The sequence below is a fragment of the Pogoniulus pusillus genome, chromosome 17, assembly GCF_015220805.1.
Source record: "Pogoniulus pusillus isolate bPogPus1 chromosome 17, bPogPus1.pri, whole genome shotgun sequence".
NCBI classification, from domain to species: domain Eukaryota; kingdom Metazoa; phylum Chordata; class Aves; order Piciformes; family Lybiidae; genus Pogoniulus; species Pogoniulus pusillus.
The window spans coordinates 20,999,374-21,019,775 of NC_087280.1; the positions used below are offsets into that span (position 1 = coordinate 20,999,374).

General features: G+C 45.1%; 1 protein-coding gene across 4 annotated transcripts in view; it reads right to left on the reverse strand.

Annotated features, from left to right (window-relative positions):
• The window catches only part of MCTP2 (multiple C2 and transmembrane domain containing 2), a 159,501-nt gene extending 157,954 nt beyond the window's left edge, over positions 1-1,547 (reverse strand). For all 4 annotated transcript variants that reach the window (XM_064158037.1, XM_064158035.1, XM_064158036.1 and 1 more), the window contains exon 1: positions 1,497-1,547. The gene's annotated coding sequence lies outside the window, so the exon portion shown is untranslated. The remainder of the gene's footprint in view (positions 1-1,496) is intronic.
• Between the last annotated feature and the right edge of the window lie 18,855 nt (positions 1,548-20,402).

Here is a 20,402-nt window from a genome sequence, read left to right on the forward strand (position 1 = left end):
CACTGGGAAAAAAAATGACTTGCATTGAAGTTGAGCCAGTTATGCCTTGAATGACAGGATGAACAACACTCCTAGTTCCATTATGGTTTTCTGCCCTGGCCAAAGAGATGATGATCACATGATCCCACGTCCTGTTTAGATACTCACCAACTTGCCAACGACAGTGGTGACCATTCTCATCTCCTTGTTTCTGAATTGACATCCAAACTACATCTACAAGCTACTCTACAGCTTACTGTCATCGAAGTTAAACATTTCCAAACAGATCCAAATTTACCATTTCTGAGAAAAAGGAATGCCCAAAAAATGTTATGAAATAAAATCAACATTTCCTCTCTGCATCGTTTCTCTTCAAATTGCTCTTCCTATTGCTACTGCAAAGAGAAACCAGAGACTGAATCCATCTTCAGACTACACCCTGCGAAAGTCTGTTTGCTTTACACTAAGCTGTTTTATGACAGTATTGAACAGCAGCAAGAAATCAAACAAGATTATTACTCAAATATACCCATCCATCCTGACAGCTAAATCTACCCACTCAACAGTATCATCCCCTGAGAAGGAATCAGAATCACTGCAGAACACAAGACTAATTCCACGGCGTACTCAAGCAACACCAACACAGAAATACCCAGGTGAGGATTTCTGTTCTATCAATGTCACGCAGAGCTTTCAGGGCACTTTGAGCTACCGACTGTCATAAAACTGAAAGCACCAACTGGCCTCTTTCCAGTCACCATAGCTGTGCCAACCTCACTGAAAACCCACACCACTTCTTACTACAAGCACATGAAGATTTTAAAGAGAATTATCATACCTTAACACCTTCAGTCTCCCTCAAAGCAACTTTGCTACGCTGATGTACGTGCGTGAATACTTTGCTTTGGTTGCCTGCCTGGTTTTATTTTAGGGGTTATGTTATTCTGAAGTGATTTATTTGTTTCTCTCAAGTCAACAGCCAGCTAACCCCATTTCGGTAAGCAAGTACACATCGGGATGAATCAGCTCTGGAAAAGCTGACTGGGGAAAGAGATGATTTCTCCAGCGTGATTTTCTCATACAGATTGAAATAGCTATAAATATCTATCTATCTATACACATACACGCACAAGGATTCACGCAAGGTCCAGCTACCCCGTGCAGCATCGCTAAAGCAACACGCAGCAAGAGTAACCTCCACCCTCCCACTCCAAAGTTAGTTCTCTTGGATGCCCAGGGAAGTACGAGCAACGATCGCAAATTGCCTGGCATCAAACAGGCAAAACCTGGGGTAGAGGAGGGAGGGGAAATAAGAAGGATAATAAATCCATAACTTCCCAGCCCACCCCTACCCATCAGATAAGCTTTCCCTTTCGCAGTGAATCGGCTCCGTATCTAACGCAGCTGAACACCGAAGCAGACGGCGATAGGAAGCAGAGAGCGCAGCCACAGCTGCCCGGGCGAACTGGGGATTCCCCACCCCAGGAGCGCAGCCGCCAGCACAGAGTGGGGGTTACCTGTCCGCTCGCAGCTCCGCAGCCGCCCATCTCGGCCCGGCTCCTTCTGCCACCCAAGTCCCGGGGCGGACACGTGCCTCTGTCACCGGCCGTCCCCGCCCCCCCCTCCGCCGCGGCCGCCCCAGCGCCTCCCGGGGCGGTGCCGCCGCCGGCGCCTCCCTGCGCGCTTCTCGCCCGCCCCCGCCGCGACCCGGAACCGCCAGGGCTTCCCGCAACACCGGCTAGCCCGAGTGTCCCCTTCGCAGCATCCCCTCCAGCCCGTTCCCGCAACACCGGCTAGCCCGAGTGTCCCCTTCGCAGCATCCCCTCCAGCCCGTTCCCGCAACACCGGCTAGCCCGAGTGTCCCCTTCGCAGCATCCCCTCCAGCCCGTTCCCGCAACACCGGCTAGCCCGAGTGTCCCCTTCGCAGCATCCCCTCCAGCCCGTTCCCGCAACACCGGCTAGCCCGAGTGTCCCCTTCGCAGCATCCCCTCCAGCCCGTTCCCGCAACACCGGCTAGCCCGAGTGTCCCCTTCGCAGCATCCCCTCCAGCCCGTTCCCGCAACACCGGCTAGCCCGAGTGTCCCCTTCGCAGCATCCCCTCCAGCCCGTTCCCGCAACACCGGCTAGCCCGAGTGTCCCCTTCGCAGCATCCCCTCCAGCCCGTTCCCGCAACACCGGCTAGCCCGAGTGTCCCCTTCGCAGCATCCCCTCCAGCCCTTTCCTGCAGAGCATCCCACCTGGGAGCCTCCTCGCCTCTCCAGGACCATCTCCCCAGGAGCATTCCCTTACTCTCCCCCACCTTCCCCCACCCCCCCACTATTATTTCCCTCAGGGCATCCCCGACTCAATCTAAACCCCGAGGACTCTGTCCCAGAGGCCCAGGAGAAGGTGGTGGCAGAGGGCAGAGGGCTGGCAGCACTCCGTGGAGAGCCCTGGGTGAGGTGGAGCTAGAAAGGAAACTACGTGGCTGACTGGAGGCAAAGGGAAATCAAATCAAAACAGCAGCACTGCTACATAACACTTTCTTGGCTCCGTCTCCTACTGCTTTTTCTTGGCTCCATCTCCAGGTTCTTAACAAGGGAGACAAGTCCCACAGTTGTGCGTTTCTGGCAAGGAAACCGAGGAGAGGCTGAGTACCATGACTTGCTTACCTGGCATGCCTGCAATTGAAACGAGGTCCCACACGTGTTTCTTCACGAGTTTGCAACGGCATGGGAAGCCGAATGCTCCTCAGCAGCCTCTTCAACACCAGGTTATTTCTGGAGCACTCCATCACACACCTTCTTGGAGATCTCATTCACATCACACCTCACCACTCCTGCCTGTGATGTGTAACTTCCTTCTGGGTGGCATCACTACATGAGGTGCAAAGCAATGAGCAGGGGCAAAAAGAAAAAGCTTAGTGATGGGATTTGTTTACATTCCATACCTACCTTTCTAATCTCCAGAAGTTGCATGTTACCTAAGAGCATGACTGACGTAGTGACACTCACCTTGTGTCATCTACTGAAACTTGATGATGTAATCACAGCATGCCATTGCAAAACAGAAATTGCTGTGCACATGTGGGGTAAGGGTTTGTTACACTGCAGAGAACTGTCCCACCAACCACTGAACAGAGCCAGGGAAAAGCCACTGCTTCAATTCTTTCACCCAAACTGGGAGAGGAGGAACTCACACACATACATAGTTCCATGCAGATCCACAAGGTTGGGAGCAAGGAGCTGCACATCAGCAAGATGGAATTTTGAGCAATTTTACAGGAACGGGGTGGGGGAGGAGGGGTGGTGGAAATGGCAAAGCTTCATTCTACTGCCTGACATAGAGCAACTAATCATTGTCCTTCTAAACTCCCCTTGCCGACCCTCCAGACTCAACTTTGCACGTGGGGTAGACTCTGGGATAAGGTAGAAGGGAAGAAAGAAGGTGGAAGGGTGGTTGGGTTACACAACAGAAGCCCAGGGACAAAAAAACCACAGACACTGACTGACAGATAGAGGCTTTCTCACACTGTCTTGTCTATGCTTGTGTCTTTGCTTTTATACATCTCAGCAAGCCTATGAGTGAAGTAGTCATCACCATTGTTTCCTTTTCGCTGCCTATAATCTAATTTTTCTCATTAAAATATTCCACTTAACCTTAAACCAGCACAGAGGAGATATTTGACTTGCCAAATGCTGATGTTCCAGCACATCCTCAACGATAACATCTCTTCCTCTGGTCAACATTACATCAAGAAGCATGCAGCTACTCCTAGAGCTTTGTAAAGTTCAGCAAATGCTGAGCAGGCCGCTTTTACTCAGCTTCTGCAACCAAAACTTTGAGGGGAGTTGGCTGAAAATGGAAAACTGATCAACCAGATAAGAAAACTTGTGCCACTTTTGTTGCCTTTTCATCTAAACCAGGAAAAGTATCAGATTCAGGTAATTAAGGGAGCTTGGAACAGGAACAGGAGTCTTCAAAAGAGCTTTCTGTTAGCATCCCGTAAAACATGTCTCATCAGAATAGTTCTGTGCATGTTTTATCAAAGACAACAGGCAAAGAGAGGGAAAGAAACCCTCTAAATCTAATAAAGAAGGCTGCTGAATTTTGGAGTAGAGAAAACACAACAACAACAAAACCAACCTCCAAACCACATGCAAAACAAAACAAAAACCCCAAGCCCTTGTGTCTCTACCAAAATAAAATATAACAGTGCCTCTTCGATGCAAGAGGAAGATAGAGATCTCAAAATTGAATTCTTCTGCCCAGTATCCACCCAAAGAGCTTGCCATGAGTTAGTGGCAGTAAAAAGATAAATCAATTAACTACTACAAGACTACCCAGATACAGACTTTCAAATAGATTAGCTTGAGAAATGCTCTTCTCTTGGACATCATGTAACTGTATTAAGTTCTGGGTAAATATGAAGGTGTCTCTGGTGATAAATGCTGCAGCTGCCTTGGAACATGCCAGTTACCAGGAGCATGCATGGCCTCTGTTTTTTATCCCATCAGGAACTTGTCGCTGCTTCTATTTGTCCTTCCACAGTGCAAGACATAGGGAAGCAGTGCATGTTCACCACGTCCTGTGTTGGGAAGGCAGTAAGGATTTTTAAGGAAGTGCTGTCAGAGCTGAAAGTTAAACCAACCAACCCTTGTTCTAGAAGAGTATTGATTTTGCTTGTTCACTCAAGACCTAGCACTGCAAAGACATTCAGAATAAGAAGTCACATCTGGTTTCTAGTTCCTGTGGAGGTTGGTAGATGTGGTGACTGATGACTACCCTTCAGCCCCCTCAGAAGCTTTACTTGTTTGATCTAGTCATGATCTTCTTTCTTCAATTTTCTATGTTCATAGCAATCTAGTTTGTTTATTGGGATTTTTGCTTGTGTTTATTTTCTAAATCTCCCTATTATAACAAATAGACAGGAAACCAGGACTAGTGAGACCTTGAGGAAACATGACACCAAAACTTTAGTGAAGTCAGCAAAATATCACCATAAAGCATCAGAGAAGCCAATATCATAATGTTTTATGATGGTGTCTAATGCTCTCTGAAGCCATCAAGAGCCAAGGTATTGTGGTGATAGGCCTGATAGGGCAAACATGGGCTCATCCATGCCCTGGCTTGCCCAGGCATGTTCCCCTGCTCCCCCTACTTCTGTGCTGGGGGAAGTAACTGTGGGAGGGGAAGGCAAAAGCCCTGGCTTCACCTAATGTAGTGAATCTTGGCAAAGCGCCATTCTGATTGGCTAATCTATGTCCAATGCCACATTAGTCTCAGGATTGATATTGATAAAAGGGATAAGCAGGTAGCACAGGGTGCTGGTGCTGCTGCTGCTGCCTCATTTGCATCCTGAATTTGCTTGGAGAGCTTACCAGGAACAGGCTCTAAATGCCTGCACACAACCAGCCTGCATAGCCAGCCTGACATTGTGCCAAGACCATATGGCATCCTGCCTGCTCCTCTTCAAGTCTCCTGTCCAGATGAGAAGTCCCAGAGATACACAGATTGTTCTGAAGACCAGGTCAGAGACTATGCTATAGACTTCCTGAGAAAAGAGCCTGGGAAACTCCAGCAGCAACTCCACGTGCTTTGGGTACTGTGTGATAAACACTTAAAGCCTCTTCCAGTATAATATTTGCATTTGCCACTTTAAGAAATAAGTGCTCTACTTTTGCCTCTTCCTTGCATGTATAAATTTCCAACCTGTGCATTTTGATCCTTGTGAATAAGTTTTCTGGTTAGTTTTAATGTTAATAGACAGTTTTCATATTTCATAGAATCAACCAGGTTGGAAGAGACCTCCAAGATCATCCAGTTCAACCTTGCATCCAGCCCTATCCAATCAATTAGACCATGGCACTAAGTGCCTCACCCAGTCTTTTCTTGAACACCCCCAGGGATGGTGACTCCATCACCTCCCTGGGCAGCTCATTCCAATGCCAATCACTCTCTCTGGCAAAAACTTCCTCCTAACATCCAGTCTGAACTTGCCCTGGCACAGCTTGAGACTGTATCCCCTTCTTCTGTTGCTGGGTGCCTGGCAAAAGAGACCAACCCCACCTGGCTATAGCCTCCCTTCAGGTAGTGTAGACAGCAATGAGGTCACTCCTGAGCCTCCTCTTCTTCAGGCTAAACAACCTCAGCTAACTCAGCCTCTCCTCATAGGGTTTGTGTTCCAGGCCTCTCACCAGCTTCATTGCCCTTCTCTGGAGATGTTCCAGTATCTTTACTACCCAGAATAATTATTAACAATCATCACTTGGATATCAAAATTAATACAGACTATTAATTTTGCATAATCCATCACAGGTATTAATTCTTGCAATTTTAACTCATTAAGTATAGGACTTGGAGATAAATACTAGTTAAATCCTGCCATCAGAAAATGAATGCACTGCTAAACACCACAGCAAACAAAAACATTTAAATATGAAAGATGTTTATAGTGACACAAGATTATTTATAATTGCTTTTCCAGATATACTTACCAGGAGCCACTGCACATCTTGCCTTCAGGCACACAAGTCTGCTTCTTCTGGATTTTATTAAGGATGGCCTTTGAGAGGGGAAAAAGAAAAGTATATAACTGAGAACCACATTATCAAATCCTGCTCATCTTGTGTGCATGTTTCATTTTCTCACAGAGGAAAGAAAAGCTCTCTTCATAGCAGAGGGGAGGGAAACTGCAACTTTTCTCTTTTGCCTTCATTCTTCCTCCTGTAATGAAAGGGTCTTTATCAGACCCTGGCCAATGTGGATCTCTGTGAAGCTTCTTAAGATACTGCTATTAGCTGCATTCTTGATCACAGGTACAGCTGCAACCCTTGAGGCATGCACCAAGCGCAGCATCGGCATCCAGCTCAGCGCTGTGCATAGCCTGTTTCCAGCTGAACATCGTCAGAGTTATGAGGAACAGACTTCAGGGTACAGGAGCACAAGGAGATCAAATCACAGAAGAGCAAACTCCAAGGTGCCATCTGATGCAAGAATTAAGCATTGTGCTTTATTTATTTTATTCCAAAGTTAGACAATTGGGGTCGTCAGAACTCCTGGCACCCAGCACAAAGAATTGCAGCTCTACAATGCAGCTCATTTTCCTTGCAGCTGTGCACCTATTTTCCAGACAGATTTTGGGGCAAGACCAAGGATGTGCTTGCTCCTCACATCTGTGAGTATTAAGCCATTCTCAAAATGCAAACCAAGGAAGCTGCAAGGTTTGTCCTTCTGTGCAACTACACAAATAAATGTACTGAAGACTGTGGGAGACTGAAGTATGTCAGTAGGCTGAGATTAGGACATGAATGATGATAATTAGTTATGGCTTGACTACTCACTTTCAACTCCAGAGAATTACTCTGAAAAGCCACATATATTTTTTCTTGCTTAACATTGTCATGATTCACCTTATAGGCCGTGTTATATATTGTTAGGAGCTGGAGTCTCTGCTCTGAAATGTCACTGCCCACTTGTCTGAACAGCAGAAATGCTGCACGGCGAAACTTCAAGGAAATGAAGACAATCACAACCTCAAGTTTCCTCTTCTCTCTTTTTGTCAATCACATGCCCATACTTGTGTGCAACTGGACTATTCCAAGCCATTCAGTGCTGACTACATTTAAATCAGCTCCATATGATAAGAATGAAGATAAGGGGTTTCAACCACTCAGGATTTGTTAATAGTCTATTTAAGCAGACTTCATTTTATGACAAATCTACTTATGGTCTCATATTCCTGACACAGTTTGTTGAGCTGCAAGGCAGAGAACTCTTCCTTGTGCAAACAATGAACACCTGAGGCTCACCTTTAGTAGTACAGAGCTGTGCAGTGGATCTGCACACTTGTGAAGGCAGCAGCTGGTAACTTCTAGAACAAAAACACACTCAGGGACTTGAATAAGGAATTCTATCCAAGAGTCTCCAGGGAATTTGCCAGCATTGATCAATTCATCCTCACACATCTCAGGTATTATCATAAAATACCTGAGGCTCTAAATGGCCCTATCTAGTGTGAGGTGTCCCTGCCCATGGCAGAGGGGCTGGAATTAGATGATCCTTCTGGTCTCTTCCAACCCTGACTGATTCTATGGTTCTATGAAATTACTTGAGCTACTTTTTTTTCTTTTGTAGTTGGTTCAAAGTTAGATAAGAAACCAGTGACAGTCAGGAACAGAATATGAAGTTATGTCCCTGGAGGAATTTTGTTAGTGGAAATATTGAAAAGGGAGGGAAAAGCTGAATGATTCATTTTGGTTTGGGTTTCTGCTTGTACTCCTTAAATAGGGAATCATAGAATGGTTTAAATTGGAAGGGACCTCAAAGATCATCCAGTTCCAACCCCCTGCCATAGGCAGGGACACCTCCCACTAGAACAGGTGGCTCAAGGCCTCATCTAACCTTGTCCTGAACATCTCCAGGGAAGGAGCATCCACAACCTCTCTGGGCAACCTGTGCCAGTGCCTCACCATCCTCACTGCAAAGAACTTTGTAACATCCAGTCTAAATCTCCCTTCTTCCAGTTGAAACACATTACTCCTCATCCTGTCCTTGCAAGCCCTTGTAAATGGTCCCTCCCCAGCTTCCAGCTCAGTGCTTTTACCATTCCTTCATGAACATAACACCAGATGATTCATGTACATTATTCCCACTTCCTCACAGTGACCGTCATGGGAAGGACATGCAAGCACACACTAGAAGAGTAATACAGTGTGCTCTAGATAAGCTCTGGATCTAGAGAACAGGGATATGAGCTAAAGAACTGTAGTCTGTTCCAGACTGTTCAGAAAAGTGCATGCTGAAGGTATTTTCCTAACTTGCACAGTGTGTGTTGGAAGTTGTATTTGCTCCTGGTCTGTGACAGCCGAAGGAGAGGTTGCACACAGGTAGTTTTAACACAGGGGAGTTTTCACCTGTGTCTATTAATAATTGATAGCTAAGGAGTGAGCTTTACATTCCTCATGACTGATTTGAATTAGGAGAAATGCTTTCATTTCTGCTACTGTTAATGCTTTTTCTATTTCAGCACTTATCACTTAATTATAGTACAAAAATCTCATTCAGATTAAATCCAGAGTCTATAATTGGGAGCACAGCATATTCCATCCACATTAATTATACATATTTCCAGGACATTGTTTAATCAGACTGGCTACAACTGTTGACTCTGTCAGATATTAGTTTTGCACATCTGGACATTGAATGAGTTCTGATCCTGGGAACAGAACAAGTGTTTACATGTAGAATGGCCACAAGTCTGTCTGGAGTCTCACTTAGCAATGCTGTCCAAGTGTTAACAGATAGAAGGACTTCAGCCTAAAAACCAGTGGCCTATGAACCCTTTTCATTTCAATTACCTTTCAATATGCTAGGTGACCAAAGGTGAGCTGAGAACTACCATGACTAAGCTTAACAAGGCCAGAAATGACCAAAGGTGAGCTGAGAACTATCATGACTAAGCTTAACAAGGCCAGAAATGACCAAAGGTGAGCTGAGAACTACCATGACTAAACTTAACAAGGCCAGAAATGACCAAAAAGTGAGCTGAGAACTACCATAACTAAGCTTAACAAGGTTTGATGCCAAGCTAAATATGACCAGTCTGCAAAGTCAGACCACACACCCTTGGAGAGCCATTAGTCCATTGATGGTTGATGGTCTCGATGGAGGTATGGTCCCTATGCCAAGCCCAGCTGTGCTTGCCAAAGAGGTTACCAATTCCATCCACTCATTACCATCCCATGCCAGACAGTATTATATACAGATTTGTCAGCAGAGCTGCAGCTGGGAGGTCTCATTAATCCTCATCTGTCAAAATTAACTGCTCTAGCAGAACACTAGTAATTAATCCAGTTCACCTTCTTCTCTTGTCGGCCACAGTCATGTCCTAACTAGCCCATGTAGGAGCACCTCAGTGGTCCCCACACCCCCCTCTCCTTCTGAGCTGCTCCAAGAAGGCTGAAGATACCAAATCTGTATGAGGTATAATAAATCTCCTCAAGCAAAGCACAATCCCTATGCTTTAGTGAGATATGATCAGAAGTGTTAAAAACAAGTAGTGCCCACAGCAGGCTCTGACTGGATCCCTGCCAAGTGTGATCAAAGGCTGTTAACATCTCACAGCTTCTCACCCAGAGCCCAGCCATTGTTCTTCAGGACAGCTATTTCTAACAGGAGAGGTACTTTGCAGAAGGGTTTGACAGTCTTCAAAGCAGATCTGTCACCTAGATCGTCAGAACAGCCTAATGGGAGGGCAGGAAATTGTGTCATACCAAGGAAATGACGTGAATAACTGCCTATTCTTGTAACTAAGGATTTGCTGGTGCTGGGTTGTTTCACTGATCCATCAATTTCCCTGCCCCACCTCCAGCAAGGACTGATACTTGTCAGAGCTGAGGAAAGTGGAAACTCCAGAGAAGGTGGATAGTCTATTGCACAATGCTGGAAGTTCTGGGAAATTGTTCTCAGCAGCTCCAGGAATGGTTAATTTTGCATCTGAAGGCACAATACCCAGGAGCAATTCTTCTAGCTGTGTTTTGCTTACTTCAGTCAGTCTATGCTCTTCAGAATATAAACAGGAATGCTGAATGACAGTAACTGCTGAGTGCCCATTTCCCTGCAAACCTGCTGGGCTCCATTTCTCATTCCCTTTGCCTATTGTAAAGTCAATAAGACACTTTCCCACTCTAGGAAATCCTATCAGTGATGCAGAGCAAAGTTTTCTCCCTGGAAGAGTGGTGATCTGAGATTATTGTCGAGTGTGTTGGTGGAAGAGACTCAGGGTGGAGCATAAAGTTCTGGGGTAAAGCCTCAGCTGCTATGATTTAAAACAGCCCCCGAGGCTTCTCTAATTTACTTTGGAGCCTTTCCTAGAGCAAGGTTGAACATTCTGCAGACAGGACACATAACAAAAGCTTTTTGCACAGGCAAAAGCAAATTAAACCATCCCTGAGCACAAGATACTAATCCCTTCTCTTTAACAGCCCAGGTGTTTCCAGTGAGAGCTTAAACCCTCGCTCAAGTGAGGCCAGGTGAAAACTCCACCTCTGTGTACACAGCCATGTTCCACTTCCTCTGGGTTTGGTAGAACCCAGCTTGAGTGTAGATAATAAGGAAAAGAAAAAAAACCACAGAGCAGCCTCTGATATAATAAAAACCAAGTGAATTTGATGTGTGGAAGCAAAAGGTAGCACTTAGCTTTGAGAGCACTCCTTAGAATTTGTCTTCCACATATCTGAGTTGTTTATGGAGGATCACCACAGGAACTCAGCCCCCATAAACTACAAGTGCTGGTCTAGAGATTTATGGTACCATAGACTTAAAACAACTTAAAAGTCTAATCCTCACCTCAGCAGTTGAAGTCTGTTATTAAATTAATATATATGCACAAAAGTGTTTTGAACTTGCTTTCCCCTTCCCTCTGATAAGTGCAACATGTTACTGCAAGGGTTTTAACATAAATTATTTACCTAAGGACTGGGTGGGTGAAAGGGGAGGAAGAGCACTAAAGTTGAGAGTGATGTTTCTAGGTAACAGCCGGAGATGCCAGCCAGGTGCTTTATGCATCCGGATTCAGCACTGCTGATAAGAGGCACACAAGCATCAATGCATTTGGGATAAAAGCATACTCTGCTTTGCATGGGGATATGGTTAAAAGGTTATGGCACAGAATTACCAAAGCAAATCCTTCTGTCAGTACCTTTGGTGAGACTCTGGAATAGGCTGCACAGGGAGGATGTGGATGTCTGCTCCCTGGGGGTGTTGATAAAACCATAGAATCAAGCAGGATGGAAGAGACCTCCAAGATCATCCAGTCCAACCTAGCACCCAGACTTGTCCAATCAACCAGACCATGGCACTAAGTGCCTCTTCTAGGCTTTTTTTTTTTTTTTTTAATACCTACAGGGAAGGCAACTCCACCACCTCCCTGGGCAGCCCATTCCAATGCCAATCACTCTCTCTGACAACAACTTCCTCCTAACATCCAGCCTAGACCTTCCCCAGCACATCTTGAGACTGTGTCCCCTTGTTCTCTTGCTGGTTGCCTGGCAGAAGAGACCAACCCCCACCTGGCTACAGCCTCCCTTCAGGTAGTTGTAGACAGCAATGAGCTCTGTCCTGAGCCTCCTCTTCTGCAGGCTGCACACTCCCAGCTCCCTCAGCCTCTCCTCACAGGGCTGTGTTCAGGCCCCTCACCAGCCTTGCTGCCCTTCTCTGGACATGTTCCAGTACCTCAGCATCTCTCTTGAATTGAGGAGCCCAGTACTGGACACAGCACTCAAGGTGTGGCCTGACCAGTGCTGAGTACAGGGGCAGAAGAACCTCCCTTGTCCTACTGGCCACACTGTTCCTGATCCATCCCAGGATGCCATTGGCTCTCTTGGCCACCTGGGCACACTGCTGGTTCATGTTTAACTACTATCTACCAGCACCCCCAGGTCCCTTTCTTCCTGGCTGCTCTCCAACCACTCTGTCCCCAGCCTGTAGTGCTACTTGGGCTTGTGGCCAAAGTGCAGAACCTGGCACCTGACCTTGTTCAATCTCATCCTATTGGCCTCTGCCCACCCATCCAGCCTGTCAAAGTCCCTTTGCAGGGCTCTCCTACCCTCCGACAGCTCCACACCTGCTCCTAGCTTGGTGTCACCTGAATACTTACTGATGCTGGACTCAATCCCTTGGTCCAGATCCTCAATAAAGATATTGAACAGGACTGGGCCCAGTGCTGATCCCTGGGACACACCACTAGTGACAGCTGCCAACTGGATGTGGCACCATTCAGCACCACTCTCTAGGCCTGGTCTTCCAAATGGTTCTTGACCCATTTCAGAGTGAAAAAAGGCTGCGTTGGATGAGACCTTGAGCAGCTGAATCTAGATGAGAGATGTCCCTACCCATGGTGGGGAAGTTGGAGCAGATGATCTCTAAGGTGCCTTCCAATCAAAGCCATTCTATGATTTAGCATCCTCAGTATCTAGAGCTTGAATACAGCAAATAGAAAACAGGAAGAGAAAAACAACCTGTTGAGTGTGGGTGTCTTAAAGGGCTTTCAAACGCTTAGTACAGTACATGCACTTTCATGGCATTTCTGTATCACACAGCAAGATGTTCTCATGTTATACAGCATTTAAGCATCTTGTTGTTAATTTTCTTTATGAATCTCAAACTGGTGGGAATAATTTAGTATCTGAGAAAGATTAGACAGCTGAGTTGGAAGAGATTCAGCTCTTAAAAAAGAAAGAGGCACCAAGATTTTTACCAGCATAGTAAAACACTCACAGCTAAACTCCTCTGCAGATTTTCAGGTAGCTAAATATTTTCCAAATTTGGGAAGAGAACTTTGACATTTGCCAGTAAACCCTTCACAAAAGCAATGCTGCTGCTTAGGCAAGTACAGATTCTCAACTTGATCATTTAGAAGGCAGCCTACGGACTTTTCAGCACTGCAGCACAAGTGTTCTGCTGTGCTGTTTGCTGCACGAAGCAGATCAACTCCTTGCAACACAGGCTCCATCCCAGAGCATCCTTAGCACCAAAATGTCTTTATTTTTACTAAAACCTGGAGACAGCTGAATGAGATTCCATTGCTGGTCTGGTTCAGTAGAAACTAGAGCCCAGACTTCCCATGGTTCTGGGGAAGTGCATTTCCCCCACATTAACTTTGAAGTTTCAACACAGCCTGCATTTCCATGTTACAAACTGAGGTCTAGCAGCTGGTGAAGGAAGTTGTGACACCTCTTAAACAAGAAGAATAAGACCAAAGCATTCTTACTTTCTTTCTAGAAGGAGATTCCATTGCTGGTCTGGTTCAGTAGAAACTAGAGCCCAGACTTCCCATGGTTCTGGGGAAGAGCATTTCCCCCCATGTTAACTTTGAAGTTTCTTTCAACACAGCCTGCATTTCCATGTTGCAAACTGAGATCTAGCAGCTGGTGAAGGAAGGTGTGACACCTCTTAGACAAGGAGAATAAGACCAAATCATTCTTTCTTTCTTTATAACCCTCACATCCAGGTTTTTCAAGCCACTTGCTGGATGATGAGAGAATTACAGAGGGGCAAACAGAAAGAAGAGTTGCCCAGCAGTAACATAAGAGGTTAAGAGCTGACAGCAGGCAGGCAGGTCACACCACATCTCCTCCTTGCTGGAATCACACTGCAATCAAGGCACTTCTGGCAGCCAGCTGCTGCTATAGGCTGCCCCCACCTATGTTCTGTGAGAAGTGGGCCGAAGAGAAGATGTGTGGGATCAAGAGAAGAAGCAACCTACACTACTTACTGACAAGAAGAGGATCAAGTATCTAAAGGGAACCAGGAAAGTTTATGAGAGCTTAAACATCTTTTTTCACAAGCAAGACAGAAGCTATAGTAACATACATATGCCTGAATATAATGCTAGACAGGATGCAATGCTGCCAATCATTCACAGAAATGCCAGTCAAGTAATATACTCAGCATCCTTGAACTTTAAACAGCATAATTCACCAGGCACCAGCTGGTAAGTGCTTTTATTTGTTTTCCTACACATATTCCTTTCCAAGAGAAGAGGCACTCAATTCTGCTGAAGGCCAAGTGGGGAATTACAATTACAATGGTGTTAAAGTGAAGCAAACTGGGAATCCCTCCAGACTCTGGCCTTGAAAATGTGAAAAACCTGGAAAGTTAGATAGGGCACCATGGAATGAAAGAGGATAGGCACTGGGTAAAGGAAACAAGCAATTCTTTCCTGAAAGTATACAGGTTCTTCTTCCTACCACCACTAAACACCTTAACATTTAGTTTAGGAAAGATGCTAGATTATCATGACACAGCTTTGCAGGCACAGGCAACCCTTCAACAATCCAGAGGCACGTCCACAATTTTTTACATGCTGTCCCACATGTCACAAACCACCCTCATGGTCTATTTCATAATGGATAAGCTACAGAAAATAAGAGTTCCTCAGAAAAATCAGATGGGAATATCAAGGATATTTTTCCCTTCTTCCAGATTTCTTTAACAGGAGGTAGTAGCTTTGTTAAAACAGCAAATAGTCTCTGAAAGTAGACTTTTATACCACATCAGAATAAAGAAAAGAGTCTAAAGTTGCATATTGGCACCTAACCTAGCAATTCCCCCAAAAAGGAGTGATATTCTCCAGTCAGTACCTGGATTATTTTCCATGCCCAGTCTGGCTCACTTTACATCAATTCTCTGCCTGTAGAAAGCACTCCAGGATGTTCCAGAACTAGATGGGGAGGAAATAAATCAAATAATTCCATGTAATCTTGATGGAAAAAGCAAAGGTACTCTAATCAACAAAACTGAAATGAACAGAAGATTCAGCATCCTGACACTTACCTGACTTCACCTGGAAGAGGGGAGAGGACACAGCTTCTACCATCCAATGCCTGGTTCAGGGTCTAGGGAAACATGCAGGAAACAGACAGCTCTGCTGCTCACTGGTCTGGGGCAACACAAGATGAGTTATTGCAGTACATTGCAGTTTCTTTTCATACTCATGCAGCCCAAATTAGTTAATTAAAAAATGCCTTCAGGTTACCCTTTCAGCCCTTCTTTTCCTGTACCTTGAGTGCTGTGTCCAGTTCTGGGCCCCTCAATTCAAGAGAGATGTTGAGGTACTGGAATGTATCCAGAGAAGGGCAATGAAGCTGGTGAGGGGCCTGGAGCACAGCCCTGTGAGGAGAGGCTGAGGAAGCTGGGGGTGTGCAGCCTGCAGAAGAGGAGGCTCAGGGGTGACCTCGTTGCTGTCTACAACTACCTGAAGGGAGGTTGTAGCCAGGTGGGGTTGGTCTCTTCTGCCAGGCAAGCAGCAAGAGAACGAAGGGACACAGTCTCAAGTTGTGCTGGGGGAGGTATAAGGTGGATGTTAGCAGGAAGTTCTTGCCAGAGAGAGTGATTTGGCCAGGGAGGTGATGGAGTCACTGTCCCTTGAGGTGTTCAAGTAAAGCCTGGATAAGGCACTTAGTTCCGTGGTCTGGTTGGTTGGCTAGGGCTGGCTGCTAGGTTGGACTGGATGATCTTAGAGGTCTCTTCCAACCTAGTCCATTCTATGATTCTACATCACTACTCAACATGTATCCTCCCCCCTTTTTCACTGCATTTGGCAGTAGTTCTGCTAAACAATTACAGTCTGGGGAGAAAAAAGAAACAAACTATTCCTAAAGAGCTTTTTGTTTCTCTCAGCATTCATACACAACTCTTTCTGAATAGTTTCCTCTAAAAGCCTTTCAGTTCTGCTCTTCATTCAGCTCTGGAAAGCCTGTCAGCAAGGCTGTCCCACTTTGCCTGGTTTTGCATCACTTGGAAATACCTGAACTGGCTGCATAAATTTGAGTAGCTATTTTGGCTGATACAAGCTGAGAATCAAGTTTCCTTGAACCTATCTCATCTGTAGCCATGAAAAAGAAGCTGAGATCCACAGCATTTTAAACACTCATGTCAGCAGAAGTGGACTGCCTCCTTCCCAGCCCTTTTTAGATGTTCCTGCAAGCTGCTGCTCACTCAAATGAATCCATCTGTGGAGTAGCTCACTCTGCCAGAACCTCCAATGAGGTAACTCTTTCTAGCAGTGAGATGTGATATGGATCACCTGGGGAATACTAATATTTTCCAACATCTTAGCTATGTGCTGTGGATTCCACTGATCACCTCATAGGGATCATTATGGTTTCTTCAAATCACACCTTCTCAGTAGAATTATTGTTCTGGTCCTACTTTCCAAAGAGAGAAGATGAACCAGGTCAGACATGGAATCAGACAAAGCAATTCACTTCCCACCTGAAGCAAGTTTCCTTTCTAAAGTTTATGTATCACTAATTGGATTGAATTTTCCTGGGGGGAGAGGAGGGAAGAATAAGTGGAAGATGAAAATACTTCCCCTTTTTGGTTCAAAGTGCATGGGAAACAAAACCACAGAAGTGTGGATTGCTGCTTCAGCATTCAGTTGCCTTTCTGAGTATTTCACACAGCTGTATTTTACATTGCTTTAAGCTTTAGTGTGAAGGAGTGGGAATGGTGAGAAAGCCTGACACAGCACAAACATTCTTAGTGTTTGCAAATCCACTCTCAATTTGTAGGCTATCCAAAGAGCAGACTCTTTGCCTCACAACTACCTTTTTGTGCTTTCAGAAGAAAAAGTGAAAATCTGCATGGATATCAAATTTAGTACTGCATTTTTATTAACAGACAAATGGGATCTAGGACTCTATTGCAAAGAATCAACAATGTCACGTTTCCAGAAGGAAATAAGCTTCCTTTGATCATCTGGAAGCTCAAAAACTAGGAAAAAAAACTATGAATGAGGAATGAAAGCTATCTAAAAGCAGTTTTCACACTGATTTTCAGAAATACAACACTACACATGCAGGGAAATGCTGCCTCTTTGCAAATCTGTCCCTACTAACAGCTGCCATAGCAGTGTCTACAACTACCTGACTATAGCAGTGTCTACAACTACCTGACTATAGCAGTGTCTACAACTACCTGAAGGGAGGTTGTAGCCAGGTGGGGGTTGGTGTCTTCTGCCAGGCAACCAGCAACAGAACAAGGGGACACAGCCTCAAGTTGTGCCAAGGGAAGTATAGGCTGGATGTTAGGAGGAAGTTGTTGTCAGAGAGAGTGATTTGCATTGGAATGGGCTGCCCAGGGAGGTGGTGGAGTTGCTGTCCCTGGAGATGTTGAAGCAAAGCCTGGATGAGGCACTTAGTGCCATGGTCTAGTCGACTGGCTAGGGCTGGGTGCTAGGTTGGCCTGGATGATCTTGGAGGTCTTTTCCAACCTGGTTGATTCTATGATTCTATGATGCACATTGAGAATCTTGTTTAGAGCACAACTGACAATCTTATTTGTCTTGTGGATAGTTAAATATCATCTTTAGGAACACCTTACACACTGCAACACAAAACTCATTAAATTAGAATCATAGAATCAACCAGGTTGGAAGAGACCTGCAAGATCATAATTAGCCTGATGAAGACTCAATTTAATTGATACTGGGAAAGTTATTTTTATACCACTGGGAGCATTACAAACATCCTGTTCAGACTACAACATTCATTTCCTCCTATAGCTGTAATAAGTCAGAGACTCCAAGGATAACTCTTAAAAGCAGGGAAAACAATTTCAGGAATATTACAGGCACACAGTTTAGCTGTGTTTTCAGTAAACCTTTCCACATTACTTTTTGAGTCATTCTTTTCCTCCATGCTGTTCATTATTCAGTCTGATGTTCCCAGGTGATTTAATAAAGTTACAAAATAACCATGAAATATTTATCCCTAGTGTTGGCAATACAATACAGACTTCATGGAAGTCTCTCCTTCAACCTCTCCTCAGCTAGTGAATATTTCCTCTCCATTCCTTTGCTTCTCACTGACAGGAAAACCCTAGATCACAGCCTTGCTACAGCATATTCATTCTTTCTGGTTATAGAAGGCCATATGGATTCTGGTGCATGAGGGGCAAGTGGATGTTTCAAATACTCATTTCCACTATTAACTCTTTCCATTTCAGATGCTTAGAGCATCTGATAGCTAATGTTATCAAAAAGAAAGCTCAAACTCTGACTTTCTTTGTCTTGAATAGGAATGACTTTATATCTGATGAAATAAGATCATAAAAGTTTGTTAGCCTGTGCTACGAAGCATCACTGATTTTTTTTCCCACTTCAAGCTTCATGCCCACAGTACTCAGGAAAGCAGCACCACTTTTACACAAGGAAGTTGAACAGAAACATCTGCAGCATATGCTGGCATGAGGCTCTCAAGCTGTGGGCACCAGTCTGGTTTATGGGTACCTCTTGTGTACGCTTGGGGCAAATTTGTGTCTGTGGTTTGCTGCTCGTACTGGAACATGTCTGTTTGCTGCACCAAGCAAATAGGCTTCAGAGGTCCTTGTCCTACGACAAGCTGCTTTGTAGATCACCTGTAGGGTTTAGCCTCAGGTGAGCTGGGAGGTCCAAGAACCAGAGAAAGCAGGTTTGACAATGGAAAAGACAAAAAGGTACAGGGGATGGGGAACATGCTGTGGTACTGAATAGTCACTAGTGTCAACAAAAGGAATAGCAAGGTCAGGAGGGAGAAACATAGAAGCCTTCTGACTTGCCTGAGGCACTGCAGATGATCAGTTCATACTCAATGGATAGATGACTTATAGAATCATAGGATGGTTCAGGCTGGAAGTGACCTCAAAGATCATCCAGTTCCAACCCCCCATCATAGGCAGGGAAACCTCCCACTAGAACAGGTTGCTCAAGGCTTCATCCAACCTGGCCTTGAACACTTCCAGGGAGGGAGCAGCCACAACCTCCCTGGGCAACCTGTGCCAGTGTTTCACCACCCTCTCTGTAAAGAACTTCTTCCTCACACCTAGTTTAACTCTCTCCTTGCGAGAAAGAATTGTAGCTTGCAACAAATCCACACTGAATTTGAAGGATTAAGGAGAGAAATTGCTGATAAATGGAAATACAGAACTATCCAAAAGTTGAGCTCAGGCTGCAGCTAAGGCATTATTAGTATTCAAATTCCATAAGTGGTCCCAGGCTCTGTAAAGCTAGCTTTCAAGATATTCAGTTTACAGTTGCAGGGTGAGAAGGTGAGAGGATACAAGTGGTACAAGTCACCTTCCCTCAGATCACCAGGATCAAATCTGGGAATCTTGTACTTGCACAAGCACTGATATCTGGGGTAGGGGACAGAAAAAGAAATTAAATGAAGTCACAAGCTGACTTGTAGTGTGACTCTGAGTAAAACTCTTGGGAGACTCTGTAGAGCACACAAAGCATAAGCCTACAGCTCTGAATACCAACTAACTTCTATCCAAGATCAGTGCTAATAAACAGGTCTCAGGGCCACATGCCAGCCAGGAAACACAGCCTTGGTTATGCAAACAGCCAGCAAAAGTTCAGAGAACATGTGCAAGCAGGAACGACACCAAATAACAGGATCTGGCACACTGGGAGTAAAAGCTGACTGAAGTGGACCCTGAAGAAAGGGAGGTGCATTGCTAGCTCACTCAAACCCTTCATGCTGCTAATTTGGCATTGCACTGAGATTAAAATGTGACCCTAAAGGAGGGAGGGAAACAAAAGGTTTATCATGGGAGTTAAAAGAACTCATGACAGTTTAAAAAAATCCAGTGAGACTCACATCAGGTGAGGTCCAGAGTATTTGTGCTGTCTACTGCACAGGCATTTGTACTTTGCCAAGAGCAGTGCCAGAGCAAGCTGGCCAAAGGATTCTTCAGGCTTGCTTAGGAGCAAGGTTGTAAGGTTTGTCTTCAATCCTCTGCAGAAAGAAGGCATCACATGCAAGCTGCTGGACAGCAGAGAATGAAATGTCTGAAAAAGGCAAACTGAGCAAAAAAGTTACCACAACCTGTGCTGCTGCAAAGATTAGACCTCAATCTAAGATTTAAACAAGTCAGCAAGTTCAGGCTATGAGAGTTGG